The sequence below is a fragment of the Lycorma delicatula genome, chromosome 6, assembly GCF_047948215.1.
Source record: "Lycorma delicatula isolate Av1 chromosome 6, ASM4794821v1, whole genome shotgun sequence".
In the NCBI taxonomy this organism is placed as follows: Eukaryota; Metazoa; Arthropoda; class Insecta; order Hemiptera; family Fulgoridae; genus Lycorma; species Lycorma delicatula.
Genome location: NC_134460.1, coordinates 135,784,709 through 135,802,482, shown reverse-complemented (window position 1 = coordinate 135,802,482; position 17,774 = coordinate 135,784,709). Strand labels below are relative to the sequence as shown.

General features: G+C 27.7%; 1 protein-coding gene and 1 long non-coding RNA gene across 2 annotated transcripts in view; one reads left to right on the top strand and one right to left on the bottom strand.

Moving 5' to 3' along the window:
- Nucleotides 1-17,774, bottom strand: part of Balat (Beta-alanine transporter) — a 923,597-nt gene that overhangs the window by 620,075 nt on the left and 285,748 nt on the right. The window lies entirely within an intron of this gene.
- Nucleotides 1-17,774, top strand: part of LOC142326981 (uncharacterized) — a 432,491-nt gene that overhangs the window by 232,085 nt on the left and 182,632 nt on the right. Inside the window, exons 2-3 of the long non-coding RNA XR_012756883.1 lie at nt 10,077-10,139; nt 16,944-17,109. This is a non-coding gene — a long non-coding RNA (uncharacterized LOC142326981). The remainder of the gene's footprint in view (nt 1-10,076; nt 10,140-16,943; nt 17,110-17,774) is intronic.

Genomic DNA, 17,774 nt, shown 5'->3' with positions numbered 1-17,774 from the left:
ATTCTGTCGGCACGTAGGGGTTATGGAGAGGACCTCCATATAAGAGTCCAGGACACAGGTGACGTAGCTGTCAAGTTGAGACAACAAATACTGGAAAAGGTGGAAGGTTGCACAGTCACAGCTGATAGGGGCGTTCGGAGTGTTCATCTGCTGATAACGGACGTCGATGCCCTAATCTGGAGAAGAAATTGGTACGCGAAATGAGAAAGACTGCTGCGGATTCGGTTACAATTGATGTCCTTTCCCTACGGCCATCATATGGGGAAACCAAGGTGGCGACGGCGGCGTCTCGTCTCTACTGGCCGAGGAACTGCTAAAGGTTGGCGGAATTCGTGTAGGATGGGTGTCTTGCCGGGTAGGAGGTCCGACGAGGAATGATGCTATCGCTGCTGAGGCATAACGCACCGTGTGGCCCCGAATAAAGGGAGCATTGTTTTTCCAATCGTGGAGTTGAAGGGTATCTCCGTAAAGACTGTTCAGGCTAAATGTTCATTATGCAATTCTCGCGGACATTCACTTGGGGGCCGTGGCTGTAGGGCCAGCTGCAAGAAATAAGTTTCGTTGCCTTTGCTCGTGTAGGGCCTAGAGTTGGGACAGTCCCGTCCAGGAGAGGTGGGTCGCTTAGGTTTCTCACTCTCCATGATTGGACGGAGACTCCCTCGTGTTTTCAGAATGGGGGGTAAAGTAAGACCGTTGTCCCGGTGGGGGATCCCTAATGGGTTCCTCATAGAGGCATGGTGAGCAATTAGATATATAGTATTTATTTATTATATATAATTTATATATAAATTGCCGTGGATAGAAAATGATGAAATCAAAAAAAAAATAAGTAAAGGTAATAAATAAATTAAAAAAGTTGAAAAATAAAATATCTATTTTGAAAGTGTTAATTGAAGTTAATATTTAGTACGTATTATTTTTGTACACGTTATACGAAGATGCAAGACCTTCAGGATTGTTTTAAGCTATTTCAGAGAGATGTTCTCTGTTTATTGTATCCACTGGATGATATTAAAGTACGGAAACGGTTTTATATTTCAAAACTGAGGGATACTTGTAGGTAGAAACAAGTATGGATCACGTAGTTACAAAATTACAACTTAATGGATTGATAAAAATTCTTGTCTGTCATTTTGGATCCGTCACATTGAATCAAACTTATTTTTTCAGGAAGGCGGACATATAATACATGATTTTAAAGTAAAATTTTACGAGAAAAACGATGGCGCAAACTGTTCTTCGTAAAATTTCTGTGATTTTTAGTTACAACCAATCGAATTTGCAAAAACGGAAAAATCGCGGTTGTAATAAAACGAGGTAAACGCCTTGTAGTTACGTTTTTTATTTTATATTACGTTCAGAATTACAATCAATAAGAAACTTTAAAAAATTAATGTTGGAAGTAATGGCCTAAACACTGATAATAACCTTCAATATAATAGATAAGTGTTATCTAATACAATAACAATATTACACAATAACTAATAATATGCAACACTATTACAAATTAACTAGCTAGGTCAACTGATGTATTTATTTTAATTTAAAAAAAAATTAAGTTAAATGTTTTCAGTCCTTAATTACTATACATAATTACACGGACCTTGAATTACTCTAATAATTAAAGTATATTCAAGCACAAATTCAATTCTATATTTCAATGAAAATTAGCTAAAAGTTGCCAGCAATCTTTAAAATTATTTTTATTCTTTTCTTATCATATTTTTATCAAATCAAATAAAAATGATACTTATTTTTCACATTCTGTAACTCCTTTGTTTGAATTTAGTGGTCTCTTTACGTCGTTTCTCAAAATTCCTTTTCTTATTTTTACCATGAAGCTGGTTTCTACCCTTGTTAGAAATTTCTTCATAAATGCAAATTTTTGATCTATTCAAATTTAAATAAAAATGAATAAATTAAGTAAAATAAAAAATATAACGTGCAGTCATAGAGTGTACTGTAAAGGATAATTATGAATTTTATATTAAATATGTATTATTTAAAAAATAATACTACTTCAACTTTCACCTAAAAATTGAACTTTTTAAACTCTGGATTTAATAAGGGATTCATAAATTAAGTTGTATGTAGTTTATAGTGTCGATTACCAAAAATTAATATAAAATTAAATTAGCGAAATTTTGAAGTGAGTTTTAGTCATTAGTTTGTTTCTTTAGAGTTTATTTTATATAAAATATTAACTACTTCAAAAAATCCTAAAGTAGATAATTATATAATTTTTAGATTATTTAAATAAATTATCTACGTTATCGTATTATATATAAATATATATTATATATATATATATATATATAATTGATTATATATAAATTGTAAAATTCCTATGTGTATTGAATAACAAATAATTAATCAGGAAGACTTCGGTGTAACGAAATTCCTTCATATATTTACATAATAAAACTATAACTACTAATATACTAATAATTCTTACTACAGCTTCCATCTTTTTTATATTTATTCTAATAAGAAATATTTATAAGTACGCTAAATATTTTTAAACAAATAATTATCTGAAGTTAAATGAAATTAATAAATTTTAATTGTGGAAAGAATTTTGCTATTTATGAAAATATTAAACATACTGCATCGCAGAATTCTCCGTTTCTGAATGTGCTTAATGTTACGAGAAAAGAGTAATATAATGAATGCCTGCACAGCGACTGTTTGCATTGTGCAAGCAAGCTTTTATTTTCATCATACGCACTGTACTCTTATTAATAAAATCATTGTTACAATGAATAATAAAAAAGACTAATTTACTCCGTGAATCGTTATTTATCTCTCAGCTGGCAGAGACAGATAATAACAATGATAATTAATAAGGTTTCATACTGAGTATTATGTGAAACGTTCCGTTTTGTAAGTGTAGAGAATTATTATATTGCGTCGGATAAAGCAGCAATCGTTGTGTTATACACTTCAGCTGTTGCATTATGAAAAACTGAATAGATGGTTGATATCTGTCAGTTGCATTTAAATTAAACTTGGTAATAAAAAAATTAGTGTATGCAGCATTTTTTACCCACTTTTCGAAGAAAAATGTGATTGTACTTTCGGTCGCACGTTTTGATTGTTAAAACAGATTTTATTTTAAGTATAAAATGTTTAATAGAATTATCATTTTTTGAGATAAGTGCATAAAAATATGGAATAAATAATTAAATTAAAAATATAAAATTAATTTATTATTTTGCTACACTAGTTATGAAAGAAAACTAAGCTATCGTAAAAAAATTATGCTCAATAATTCACCTTGTCGTCATCCTTTTGTACAAGGAAGTAATGTAATCGCAAAAAATTTAGGTTTTTAAATTTCAACGGAAATATCCATTCTGACCATCCCTGAATCCATTTTGACTAGTTTCTGCGTGACGTCTGTACGTGCGTATGTAATTCGTATAACTCAAAAACGATTAGCCGTAGGATGTTGAAATTTTGGATTTAGGACTGTTGTAACATCTATTTGTGTACCTCCTAACGTTTTTTTAATTTAAATATATTGATTTATTAATAATTATTAACATCTGATTGTAAAATAAAAAAATTAAGATGAATAATAATTTAATAATAATAAAAAAAAAGTGAAAAAATATCATAAGTAATTAATGAAATACAATTTTATGTACTTTATATTTTAAAAATATGTGTATATGTAATTTAATAGGCGTACAAGGAAATCATGTGGTGTCCACATCAGATTCTTTTTTCCTAAGTTTCACATAAAAAATTATACAATTTAATTTAATATTAAAATTCGCTGAACCATTTTGGTAAAGTAGTTTAAAAATATCTTCGTTACTACAGTCTCATTTTCCTGTTTTATCCCAGTTTTTATTTTCTTTAATAGAGTTTTTACCCATTTTACTTCATTCTTATTTTAAATCAACTAAAGTTGAGTTGCCTTATGATATGCTCATTAACCTAGATTTATGAACAAAATTCTGATAAAACTTCTCTTTGCACTAATTCATTTTAGATTGTTAGTAATTCTTTTCGTCTATTTTATTACTTTCTTTTTATTTACAATTTTTTTTAAGATGTCTAATTTTCAGCGTTTTATTTTAGAAAACTCCTCATTCATTCGTTTTTGTTTCCTGTGGTTCGTTTTCCATGTAACGCTTTCTATTCAACAAAGATAGTAAATATATATATATATATATATATATATATATATATATATATATATATATATATTCTTAATCTATGTATTATACTATAAGACTTTTTTCTGCGCTAATTATCTTACTTCTTTGCTTTACGTGCTTTATCTTTATATAATTAAATATTTAAACATTGCATTTCTTTCCTAGAAGTAAGCTCAATTCACCCACCTCTTTTTAATTTCAATTAAAAGAATATTAGCATCAATAAACTTTTTAATTTTTATCTTCTCACATTGAGATCTCGCTTTTTGTATATTTCATTCATTGCCCGTGCAGAAAGATAATGAAAGGCAATTTTTTATTTTTATTTTATATATATATATATATATATATATATATATATATATATATATATATATATATATATATATATACATGCAATGTACAGATTGATACACGAAGAACGTAACAAAGTTTTTTAGGATATCATCTTCTGGTAAAATTAAAGCCGAAACTTTATACAAACGTAGGTTTGGAAATGCTTAGTTAGCGAGTGTCGGCTGGCGAAAAATTTCGCCTTGCTTTCTACGCCTTCGCTAAAATTAAATCAGACCGTAATTCTTGAGGCCTAAATTAATTGGAAATTTAGTAATTCTATGTTAAATTTAACCTGAAAAATTAGAAAAAATAAATAGATCCCAGAATTTTATTTTTAGTAGTTTTTAAGAAATCTGGGATAAAAGACAAAAGATCGGGGTAGAAAAATATACTATGTTATTCTTTACGTTAAAAAAATGTGTTAAATTTGTAATAAAGAAATAAAAGTTTTAAACGAAGCTTATAGAGAATTTGATTCGGACTAAAGTGAAGTCCACAGAAACTAAATACAAACATAAGAACCCACCGGGTTGGTCTAGTGGCGAACGCGTCTTCCCAAATCAGCAATCAATTTGAAAGTCGAGAGTTCCAGAGTTCAAATTCTAGTAAAGGCAGTTACGTTTATACGGATTTAAATACTAGATCGTGAATACCGGTGTTCTTTGGTGGTTGGAGACTGTACAAGACTACACTTCATTTACATTGATACATATCATCCTCATTCATCCTCTGAAGTAATACCTGAACGGTAATTATCGGAGGCTAAACAGGAAAAATAAACAAAAATACAAACATAAGAATTTTGAAGTTTATTAGAAAGAAGATAAATCAAACTGGCAGATTTAACTAGTTATTAAACGAAACAAAGTTTTAAATATTTGAAGGAAGAAAAGTAAATATGGTAGAAAAATAACAAATACAAATACTAAAACAAAACCAACTTACAAACAACTAAATAAACTGCTGAATCTGTTCACCGTCACAGTTTATACAGAACTCTGCCAAATGAACAGTGTTTCTGGTATCTTTTCGTATTTTGACTAGGTTGTTGTATATTATTTGTACCGCACTGAGAATTTAAAAAACGAATTCTTCTCTTGTATTACACTTTTATCATATACTAATGGATTCTAGGGGTCCCACAGGTAGTAGTCCAAAGGTGTTAAGTCAGGCGACCTGGAAAGCAAGTTGATAGGTTTACCAGGTCCACTTGTTATGCGCATTTAAGTGTTATCTAAACTGTTAGAGAAAAGTGTGAATAAATCACACAAAGTTGCTGATAAATCATCTGCCTTCTTTTTTTCTGAGGAATATCTTCCAATAGTTCTGGCAAATTATTCTGCAAAAAGTTGTAAGTATGAAGCCCCAAAACATTTCAATTGAAAGTAAATGGTCTCAATATTTTGTTGCCTATAATGATGCACCAAAATTTACGTGGAATTGTGTTGGTATCCACTTTCACTAATGCCGTGTGACACCATGTGTGACTTTCTTGGATTAAAAATTCCATTTCGAGTAAATGTGGCTTTCACCAGCCAACATTTGCTAACGAATGGCTTCTGAACCTATGTTTATATGAATTTTCTTCTTTATATTCTGCAGTAGAACATGTCCTGAAAGTTTGTTACATTCTTCATGAATCACTTTGTATAATACTGGTAACAACTGCTTTTTAAAGCCTATCTCTTATTGGAGAGGTAGCCTGGCCAATACTAAGGTTGTAATGGCTGGTTCCTTATCGATTCAATGCTGTTTATTACCAATTATTGACTTTTTTTACCCTTCATCATATTCTGAGAATACGAATCGGTTCAGTCGCTCGATTAAATTAAATCGCTTAAGTAGGTTAAGGAAGCTGAATTTACGACGTAAATTATTGAATTATACAAGCTAATTTGCATTCCTTCTACAAGTTTAATGGTTTAATTCATAATTAACTTTCATTACGAGTTTAATTAATAATCAACTTTCTTTATGCCAAATTTTTTAGTTTTAAAAGATAGAATCTTCTAACAACTTTGATCAATTCTTATATTTCATAAATTCATTCGTATTTTCAGCTAAATATAAATGAATTTGCTCTTTATTTTTTTCTTTTATATTGATTTCACTATTATATTCTTCATTAAATTTCTTTATAGTATCTTTTACATATGCAATCAAGAAGATAATTAAATGCAAAACAATCTTTTTCAACCAAAAGCGTTCGCTACAAAGCCTTTATGCGTCAGCTACTTGCATTGACTAACATCCTAAATTTCAACCAACGTTGGGGATAATATATTTCAGTTACTTCGTAGATTTATTACGCCCTTCTTTGTAACTCCAAAAATATACAGAAATAGAATATCCTACTGTCGTGTGTTTATATAAGCGTATATATTTGTTTATCAAAAACCTGCGTGGAAAGTCATTTTTTTATTTAAATAATATATCAACTTATTCTGATTGCTGACGGTGATTTTTTTTTTGTGTTATTAAAAACACATTTAGAATTCAGTTTTTAATCTTGTTTTTATAAGCAATTCTTTTTTTTTTAATCCATAAAACTTTCTGGGAATCATGTTAAATAATCTTTTATAATTTTAATTTCTTTTCTTTTATTAATACTACTGGAATTTTAACTTTGGGCTATCTTTTTTTACGATTATTTAAATATAAATAGTATTTACAGAATTTGACAGAGAAACACTTTTTCTATAATTATCTTATAGAATAATTTAATTATTTAAATTATTCTATAATTATTTAAAATTAATAAGAAAAATTAAGAAATTGAAAAACTAATAATTTTAATTATATAAATTCTACTAATATTTTTCATAATGAACATCAAAATACAAAAAATAATCTTTACAAAATTGTTAATTGATACAAGAAACACCTAATAGTTAGTAAGGACTTATTTTAATCCAGGCAAACGGCTGAGTTTATGGGGTAAAATGAAACTTCCTTTTGTTGACCACTGATCATTAAAACCTATACGTTGCGGTGAAAGTTTGGTCTGTAATATTCCTGTACTCGACTACATTGACTCGAATATACTTTTGGCCAACCGCTTTAAATAACGCGTTCTATTGTGTAAAATTTCAAACAAAATACTAGTATTTAAAATTAGATCTTGAATAACCTATTAACCTCCCTGCTTATACTTGTATACTATATACTGTATTTAATATTAAAAATTTAATTACGTAGAACGAATAAAATAAATTTTGATAATTCAATCTATCGCAAAAATAAGTTAAAAAAGTAATTCAGTTCTAAATTCCTAACGTCAAAAACAGAATATGATAAAACTATTTTAAGTTTTAATGTATTTATTTTCTATTTTTTTAAATTAAATCTTTTTTAGGTCTACTAATTCAAAGAAATTTTATAACAGGAAAATGAAAAATAATTTAACATCGTTTTGTATAACACACAAATCAAATCCATTTATTGGCTGTGTATATCAAATAAAAAAATAATTAATAGTAAAAATAATAATAAATTACACTCGTTTTGTAAGATTTTTTTAGCTTATTACCCAAAAATATTTGTTTAGAAAAATAGCTAATTTTAGGTTATATTTTCAACTACATAACAGGTTAACTAGAAAACTCACGGAAACCGTTTATAGTAAAAACTGTTTATTATCTAAAACTTTATGGGGATTCATATTTTCAAACATTAAAAATATATATCAAAAAAGTAAAATAAAAAAAATAATGATAAATAAATGTCATTTAATAGTTATTATTTATTTTTTTTTTTTATTGAAGTAAACTGTTTGGTAGAATCCTAATTTTCGAAAACATTGTTCGTTTAGATGTTAATTATTAATTTTATTTTTCATTATAGCGTTTTTCTCATATGTTTTTTTATGTACGTAATTACTGATATTATACATTTCATGATGATTGTTAGATAATCGAAACGCGGAATCTAATTTCAAGTATGAATTTTTTTTTATAATGGTTTCAGCGTTTTCTGGTTCTGAAGTCTATTTTAGTGATAATTAAGTTCTCTACTCTTTCTTTGTGCATAAAATGTCTTGGCTATTAAAATATTTATGGAAATAATAATAAAAAATATCACCCAATTTTATACTTTTGTTACATAAAAATCTAACTATTTTCCGGGTACTAAAATTTAAAACATAATTATTTAAGAAATGGATATTATAGTACATATTTTTTTTTAATTTTTATGATATATATATATATGGTCACGTGTTCGCAGCTCGATCAGGATATTGAGAGGTTGACAACTGAAAATGCTTATATAATTACATTACAGTTTACTGGTTTAAAAACATAAAATAATGACAGTGGTAATAACAATAAGCGACAACAATAAAATAATTAAGGAAAAATATTAAATAAAGAAATATTAATCATAGTAATCACAACCACAATAATTATCAGAATAATAGTAATAATAATAATAATAATAATAATAACAAACAAAAAAATAAACATGTCATATTAATAATGACAATAAAGCAACAGTAAACAATAATAATATTACGTGTCAATAACAACAAATAAACATAAGCGTCAAGAGTAATAATAAACAGAGATTACATGGCCGCTAGTCTTAACATTTTTAATCACTAGTCTTGTATTAATAACAATAGTACAATTGATAAGACAAGTATAAAGTTCTTTTACTCAAATAAAATTTTTTGCTGTTCACAAAAAAACTTCCCTAACAATTCATTAATGAAATTTAGTACATTATCTCTTTCCCTTATAGTCTTACAGTAACTCGCCTACAGTATTTCTTGTTTACTCGAATTACTCGTGGCGACACCTTAATCGTATCGAACTTAATTCACACTGGAAATTTGCTCCTTCCCTCCTCCCAGAATGCTTTCGCTGACTGACGTCTCGCAGACTCACATCGCAGCCTCTCCTACTGAACTGACGTCATAACGTCTCGCTAGACTGGTTCGCAGAACTGATCTTTAACCGGTCTTCTCGGGAGTATTTGTAGTCCTAGCCTCTTTACCTGCCGGACCGGACCCAAATTGAAGCGTGGGAGCGATCGACCGAGCCCTCATATTTTCCCATAAAATTCCAAACCTTGGTCCGGTAACATTTCTCACATTACAAACATTTGTTTAGGTGAGTCTCAGTGGTCAGTATTACAAAAGACGATTGTTAAACGGACCTCTGTTCCTTTTACTAAAAGAGTTTCTATTGGCCCCTTTCTGGATTTCTCCCATTATTATATTTTCTACTATTTTTCTTAATTTGTAGGAATCCGTTACTCAGGTCCGTTATATCGGTCTTGTTACAATATATATGTGTATATTGTAACAAGACGTATATATACGTCTGTAACAAGACGTATATATTGTAACAAACTCGTAAAAAATTTTTTTTTTGAGTTTTTTTGGGTTTAGTTCTCTATAAATGGATGTATAACCTCTTACTTACAATATTTATTATTATTATGATGATCAATTAATACATTAGCATACATCACATGAAACCGCCAGTAGGCTATACCAATATATGTTAAAAAATTTAAATAACTGAGCATTAATTCAACTCAGATCTAATGTTTTGCTTCTCTTTTCAGGAATATTTCTAAGAACGTTTTCCAGAATATTTCATTTTGAAGATAAATTGATATCGATTTTGAGTAAGTTGTTTAATTTCTTTTTATTTTTATTAACTTATTTCTGACATTCGATTAGCTATATTAACGTATTTATACGATTTTTTTAATGTATGTAATAAATAACATGATAGAAAATATATGGGAAAGCTGAAAAGGCTACATAAATTCCTGCAATTTTATAACTACTTTAGTTACCATAGTAGAGGATTAACTCTACGATGGTAGAGTTAATCCTCTACCATATTGCAGATTAATTATGTAATCTGCAATATAAATAGGAGTTGCAACGAACACAATCATTACCACCCTTGCAAATGAAATCATCAAACATTATTCATGACCTTATTGTTTGTTAATTTTTAGTAAACTTCATCGCCAATAGAAATTAAGAGTGAATGGAGTAAAATGCATTTTTACCGTCTGTATTTCAACACTTACTTCGTCTTAAACAAATCCACCCGTTTGGTTTCGTAAGTCTATGTCTTCATATTTGATTTTATTACATGAATAGTGTTTTTCTTTTCTTAATTTTCTTAGAGATTGCAATGGATAATTTTTTCCAATAGACCGACATCGTTTATTATATTGTTCAGTCGTATTCCTGAACTTGTAAACATCGAACATTTAAACTTAGAAGGAATTTTTTTAAATATACTTTTTCTTTAATACGAATATTTTTCTTTCTAAAACAGAAAAGCTGATTAATTTAAGGAAATAATTGCTGTTTCGTCGTGCTATGAAGTAGAAAAGAGTCCGTCTGATAATTTTATAAAAATCATTACAGTTTTCTATTATTAAAAGAATAAAATTAAATCTACTGAGTGAAAATAAGAAAATAAAGATTTATTAGTTATTAAATTGACATTTTTATAATGCCTATTATTCTGATACATTTATTTTTTCTAATAATAATGCTGTTATATTATCTGTAATAGTAATAATAATGGCTAATTTATCTTCTTTGATGCACAATTAAAGCACTGCAATGAAAGATCTTTTATTTTTACAATAAAAGAATATACTTTTAGTAAAACATCATATTAACTAAAATACGTTTGTCTTGTATCAGTAGAGTAATCTCATTATATGATGCTGGTCACATCAGCTTTCTGTGTTCTCTAATTTGAGAAATTAGGTGACACTACCTGTTTTACACCCGTATCGCCTTAAAATGATGGTAGGTCTTTTTATATATAGTTCAATATAACTTCAGGCTACTTAGAAACGTTCGTAAAATTCCTTTATGAAGGTGATAACATTATTTTTAAGAGAAAATGATTAGATGATTTATTTTAATTTTGAAAATAATAAAGTTATCTATTTAAAATATAATTTATATTTATGTTTAAAAATAATAGTCTATAAAGGGTAGACCAAAAATTTAATTAAATTCAATAATGTATAAATACGTATTAAAACTTGTTTTAAGCTTGTATTCAACTTTTCATCCATTAATTTAAAGAAATTTGGTTTAATAACAATGAGTTAATCGTTTTCGGTTAAAGGTTATTGAGTTGCAAACATTTAATTAAAGTACCTTAATCCTAGTCCATATTGAAAATGACAGTCAGTTATTGGTTTTACAACTTATATAGGCCTGTGTCTCATAAACGTGACCAGAATTTTCATTTATTTTATGGGATCAGCATGTCCTATGGTATGTCTCATTATTTTACGCCTTTAGTAATAAATTTTTCATTGTTTAAACCAATAAAAATTTGTTAATACCTAATACAAATGCCTTCGTTTTATGTAAGTGTATTATTTGTAATAATGTTATATTAAAATGTATGTTTAATTCGTCTAAAACAGCTTTTATATATTTAGCTTGATTTATTATTACTTGAAAATATTCAAAATAACAATGTGACGCAGTTCACCTTTCTCAGTTCGAGCCAATCTAATGATGGAAGGGATTTGAAAGAATAATTACACATCGATTAGTACAAGCTTTTTACACAGTAATGATGAATACCTTGGTATCATTCTGATAGTTAAAGAACTTTCACGTAAAGATTAACAAAAAAACAGTTTGAAACCTTTAGATAAATAAGTAATATCTACATCTGCAACTCATACAGCCTGTGCTCACGCTCGATATAAATCTCTTTTCATCATTTCTCTGTATTCCTTTTATTATTTTTATCATCATACTTGTTGGGTCTGCAATTCATACAAATGGTTTTTTTTCATTCGGCCTTTGTATTGTATGTCTTAAAATGATTTTTTAAATAAAAATTAAATTAAAACTTTCAAGAATTGAAATAATAAAATAACCGGTTTTAAAAAACCACGCTGAAAGTTTGAAAAAGAAAATTTTTTTAGTTACAATTATTAAAATATTTTATATTTCCGCTAGAATTATCATTATTGATTCGAATGTTATTTTCTGCCCTTCCTAGCTCTGTCACTGTAACATTTTTTGTTGACGCGTTTTGGAGTGCCTCCATTCTCAAAACTACTTTTAGCAATGAGTCTTCCTGAGATGGGATCTTTGAATAAATAGTGATGTTAAGCTCCTCCCACTCACCATCTCTACTGTCACGCTGCATCATTCACAGGGAGTGGGAGAAACTTAACATCCCTATTTATTCGATGATCGCATCAAAGGAATACTCTGTGCTAAAAGGTATTTTTGAGAATGGTTGTACTCCGAAACGCATCAACTGCAAACGTTAGAGTGACAATGCTAGGAAAGGTAAAAAATAACACTCAAATCAACTATTTAGTTCTTTAAATATTGATTTTTCATATTCGTGACCAAATAAATGGTTAAGTTTTTGTTATTTTCTCTATTTTGACGCCAATTAAAAAAAAAACAAAAAAAAACGAAATTTATAAAATTGATGAATTACTTAGTATTTGTTTTTAGTTGTTTTATTTTTATGCCTCCTATTTCTGTTTTTATTTCTCTTTGAGCTCGGGTTCAAATTAAAGGATAGGTTTTCGTTGTTTCTCTATACTTGGATGCCAAATTTTAAAACTGTGTATTTATAGAAATCATAAAATATCAATTACTTTCCTTTTAGTCCTGTTTTTACTTGATTTATTATGTAGTAATAGTAAGACTTTAATTAATAAAATAATTTTCGTAGTACTAACAGGCTCATAAAGGTATTAAAATTTAATAATTTTACTTCCTTTTATGTACAAAAAATTACACATATATTAATTTGTCACAATGCCAAGTCTTATTGAAAATAATTTTCTGTATCACTGTTCAGTAAAATTTGGATAAGAAAATTCATCCACTCATTAAATTTAAGAAATTCATTCATTTTGTATTTCTTCTTCAGATCGAGCAGATGGAGATGATTGAGTCGTGGTAGCGTTGAGGGTTAACGCTTTCCCGTTCGAAAAGTTGACAATTTGAGGGGTGATCAGTCTAATTACATCGTATGACTAGTTTTATTGTTTGAAAAAGTGGTGAGAAGCCGTTAATAAAATCTAACGATCTTCGACACTTTCTTTTGGCCCCTATTTTGTTCTTTAATTTCTGTGTAACAACACATCTTGGACCTGATGTAACTATCTTTTTACCCGAAACTATTATAAACACTTGTAGAATATATTTTATTTAAATCACTCCTAAATTAAATTCCTGTTAGTTTGAAATAATATTATTACAATAAGTAAAAAAGATTTTTTTAAAATTTAATTATTGCAGTAAATAGTTCGAGTTTCTATTAATGAATAAGTAATCCAATATTTGGGTATTAATATTATTCGATAATTAGAAACGTATGGTGTGGTTATGTATGCAAAGGAACAACATATGATTTAATATTCATGAATCCCGTGCGATCCAACATACCGACCAGTAATAATTCTCTTAGCTACATTGTTACGTTGTTTAAGTCCATCCTGAAATCAATCGAGCTACACGTGTAATTTTATGGAATTATTTAAATTTATGCAACTCAAGTTTAATATATCATAAAATTATTGAAATATGTTCTATTTTTTAGTTTTCAATAAGATTTAGTTAGTTTTACTAATTAAAACTATTCAAGTTTTATATGAAATTTACGTACTTGTCATGATTTTACTGACAGTTATTGCATTCCTCTGCTCGTTTCAATTTGTCATCCGTAGTTGTAGTATTTTGAGAAAAATATATTTTTACTTTAAAAGATATATTTTTAGAAAAAATTAAGAATCAAAATATTGATTTATTTTAATTCTGTAAAAAAGAAATCTGTCAAAAATTTATTTCAAATTGGAATAGCTTGCCATTAAATTTTTAATAATTCTTAAGATCTGCTTTTTTTTCTAAATTAGAAAAAAAAATTAAAAAATATTAACATTGTTTGTAAATAAAATTAAATTGATTTAGAAAAAAAAACAATATTTATTTTATATAATCATTATAAAATAATTACTTTTAGAAGCTTATTAAAAGATTACTAGTGGATTCTAACAGTGGAACTATCTTAGCTTGTTTTTTTACTATTTTAAAAGAACTTATCGACTATTCAACAAGCGTATCCGGACAAGGTTGGAAAACTGTTTGGGATTTACACAGTCGTGCGTTGCTATGCATTCTCCAATTTCGTTTGTAATAACCTTTCTGTTGTACAGGCAAGGTGTAATAGTACTGCTCGTAGGAACTTCCTTTTTCAACGAAGATCTTCTGCAATAAGCTTACCAATCCGAGTGTGCTTGAACCGAGTAATTAAATTATGTAGTAATCTTTGTTTATTGCAAATTATGTTTTTTATATAAAAGATTAGCTACCAATTTATTCCTATAAGGTTTCACCTTATAAAAGAAGAAGAATAGTTTATTACTCGAACTATAATACAAGTGTGTTATTATTTGTGCCTACTTTACTTCAGATTATCTCTAAGGATTTTCATTAAAGAAGGATATCAATTTAATTATTTTAATCATACAATGATATTTGGTAAATAGAAATGTTAAAAAACTATAATGGCGTATCAATTTTTTTCTAAACAAAAAAACTAGAATTATTTTGAAACTCAGTAAGGATTGTATTAAATTAAAGTTCTAAATAAATTTCCAAGCTATTTGTAAAGAAAACTTAATTTAAAATATCTAATGAAGACACTACATGACTTCTTTGTACGCCTATTAAATTACATATACATATTTTTAAAAGTACATAAAATTTTATTTCACTAATAACTTCTGATTTTTTCAAATTCTTTTTTTTAATTATATTGAATTATTATTTATTGTAATTTTCTTTTTTTGATAAGAGGTTAATAATTATTAATAAATCGTATATTTAAATGTAAAGAAAAAGTTAAAAAAAAGAGAATGAAGTTAGATTCGAACTGATGTACCTTCCCCTTGTAAGATATAAATAATTAATTAATTAAAATTTTATTTGGTTATAACTCTTGAACCACTAAAAATAAGTGCACTTATGATATATCGTTGAAAAGTTCTCAATGAGGGCTTATTACAGCAGTTAAGAAAAGTCCAAAATCTAAATATTTTAGAATTTGGGCTTTTTTTTTTATATTTTTGGTCAAGTCGATTGCAATCAAAAGGAAAGGTGCACAACTAGATGTTACAACAGTCCTAAATCCAGAATTTCAACATTCTACGGTTAATCGTTTTTGAGTTATGCGAGATACATATATATGTATCTACGTACAGTATCGTACAGTATATATGTATCTACTATGTACGTACGTACAGAAGTCACGCCAAAACTAGTGAAAATGGATTCAGGGATGGTCAAAATGGATATTTCCGTTGAAAACCGAAATTTTTCGCGATTACAATCTTCCTTTACTTTGTATAAGGAAGTAAAAACTTAGATTAAAATTCTAAATAATAATTCAAATTTGTAAAAAACAATAAGAAGACGATAGCTAAAGTATTAAATATTGTATGATAAGGAGTATGGTACTTTTAATATAAAGTTTTTGAAATTTTCTTAAATAAATAAAAAAATCTCCCTTCCTTCCTATGATTTATACATTACGAATTAGATATCTTAGTTATTTTCTTTCCTTTTTTCTTTTTAAATATTTTACTTATATAATTAATAAGTGCATTAAAGTAATAATTATGTCTTTTTATATATATAATGTAAACAATTCTTTTCAGTTATTTAAAAATAAAATTATTTTCACTGAATCTGAACAGACAATAAGGAACAGAAATATCCTTTTCTTGGTAAAAAAAAAAGTTAAAAACGTGTAAACAGAAATTTTTCAAAAAGTGTTGATATGTTTGTTTACATACAGTAATAAGGTTGTGTGAGCTCTTTTCAAGTATTACGAATCTTTACGACTTTCATAACATTTCTTTGTGCAGGAAAAGCATATATATCGTAAAACCGTTTAAGAGACAAGTTATTAATACCAACCTGTTTTTGAAAGTTACTTGGACTGCTCCAATTAGTCATACTCTGCAGCTTCCTTGGATCTTTTTTTTAATACTCGTATTAGTTTAATTTATTAGTACTGGACTAAATAATTTAATTAGCTGTTGTAATTTAAAAAGTGGTTCCATAACCACTCTCATATTTTATTATTATAATAAACTTAAATATTATCATTTTGGTGTAACGGCTGAAAAACATTTTTATAAATCTCTCTTTCTTGCAGTTCAAGTTTGGCAACCAGCTAATGTTTATTACAGTGGAACCACGGTTTAAGTCTGTTAAAAAGAAAATTACTGCTTGTTTTAAAATTACAATAATAGTAATAGTAACAACTTTCCTACTGCTGAGTATGAAATTATTGCAATTACCTAATTCATCTTTTATGAATTTCTTAAGATGGAGTATCGTTATATTAAAAATGATTCAGTAAAATTTTATTCTTTTGTTTTGTTTTGCTTTAGAAGAGCAGGAATCAACAGCTATGTTCATTAGCCCGGTAGAGATTGGTAGCAAATGAAAAGATGCCTTGCTTAACCGGGATTCGAATCGGGTACCTACTCAGCCACGAAATGTTGAGACGCTACCTTTTCACCACGGAGATCGACAATAATGAATTTAATTTATCAGGTATGATTATTTATTAATTTTATATCTCTTAAACTACTAATTCATACATTAAAAAAGAAGAAAAAAATTTTAGTTATGTTTTTGTTAAATCAGGTGAGGTTGTTTCGGTCGTTGCTAAACGATGGTTAGTAATCGTTAAAATGATATTTTTGAACAATATTAATGTCATTCACGTTGTAGATTCTAGTGTGCTCGGGCGCGAGGCGTCGGCTGTGTGTGTGTGTTTAATTTTCAGTCGACTACGATTTATATTGGGTATTAATAAATAGTTTATTTTTCTTAATGTATCTTGTCATTTATTTAGTGATTTATTTATAAATTGTATAGAAATTGTATTTAAAAGCTGATGATACAAATTTTATTTCTAATGAAGATTTTTTGCATTTTAACATGCGGAATGTAAATCATATCTACGCTAATTTTATGAGAAATTCAACTGTCTCCGATAGAAAACATTCAAAAGTAGTTATAAAAACAAAGAAATAATATTTTAACAAATATTTACATATTATACCGTCCCTTTATATAGATAAAAGGATATTCACAGTTTTAAGTGCTTTAAGAATAAATCAAGCAGTCCCTACAGTCATTTTGGTTCTACGTCATAAATCTTACAAAATTACAGACTTTGGTTGAGAAGTGCTAGTCCCTTCATCTTTGATCCA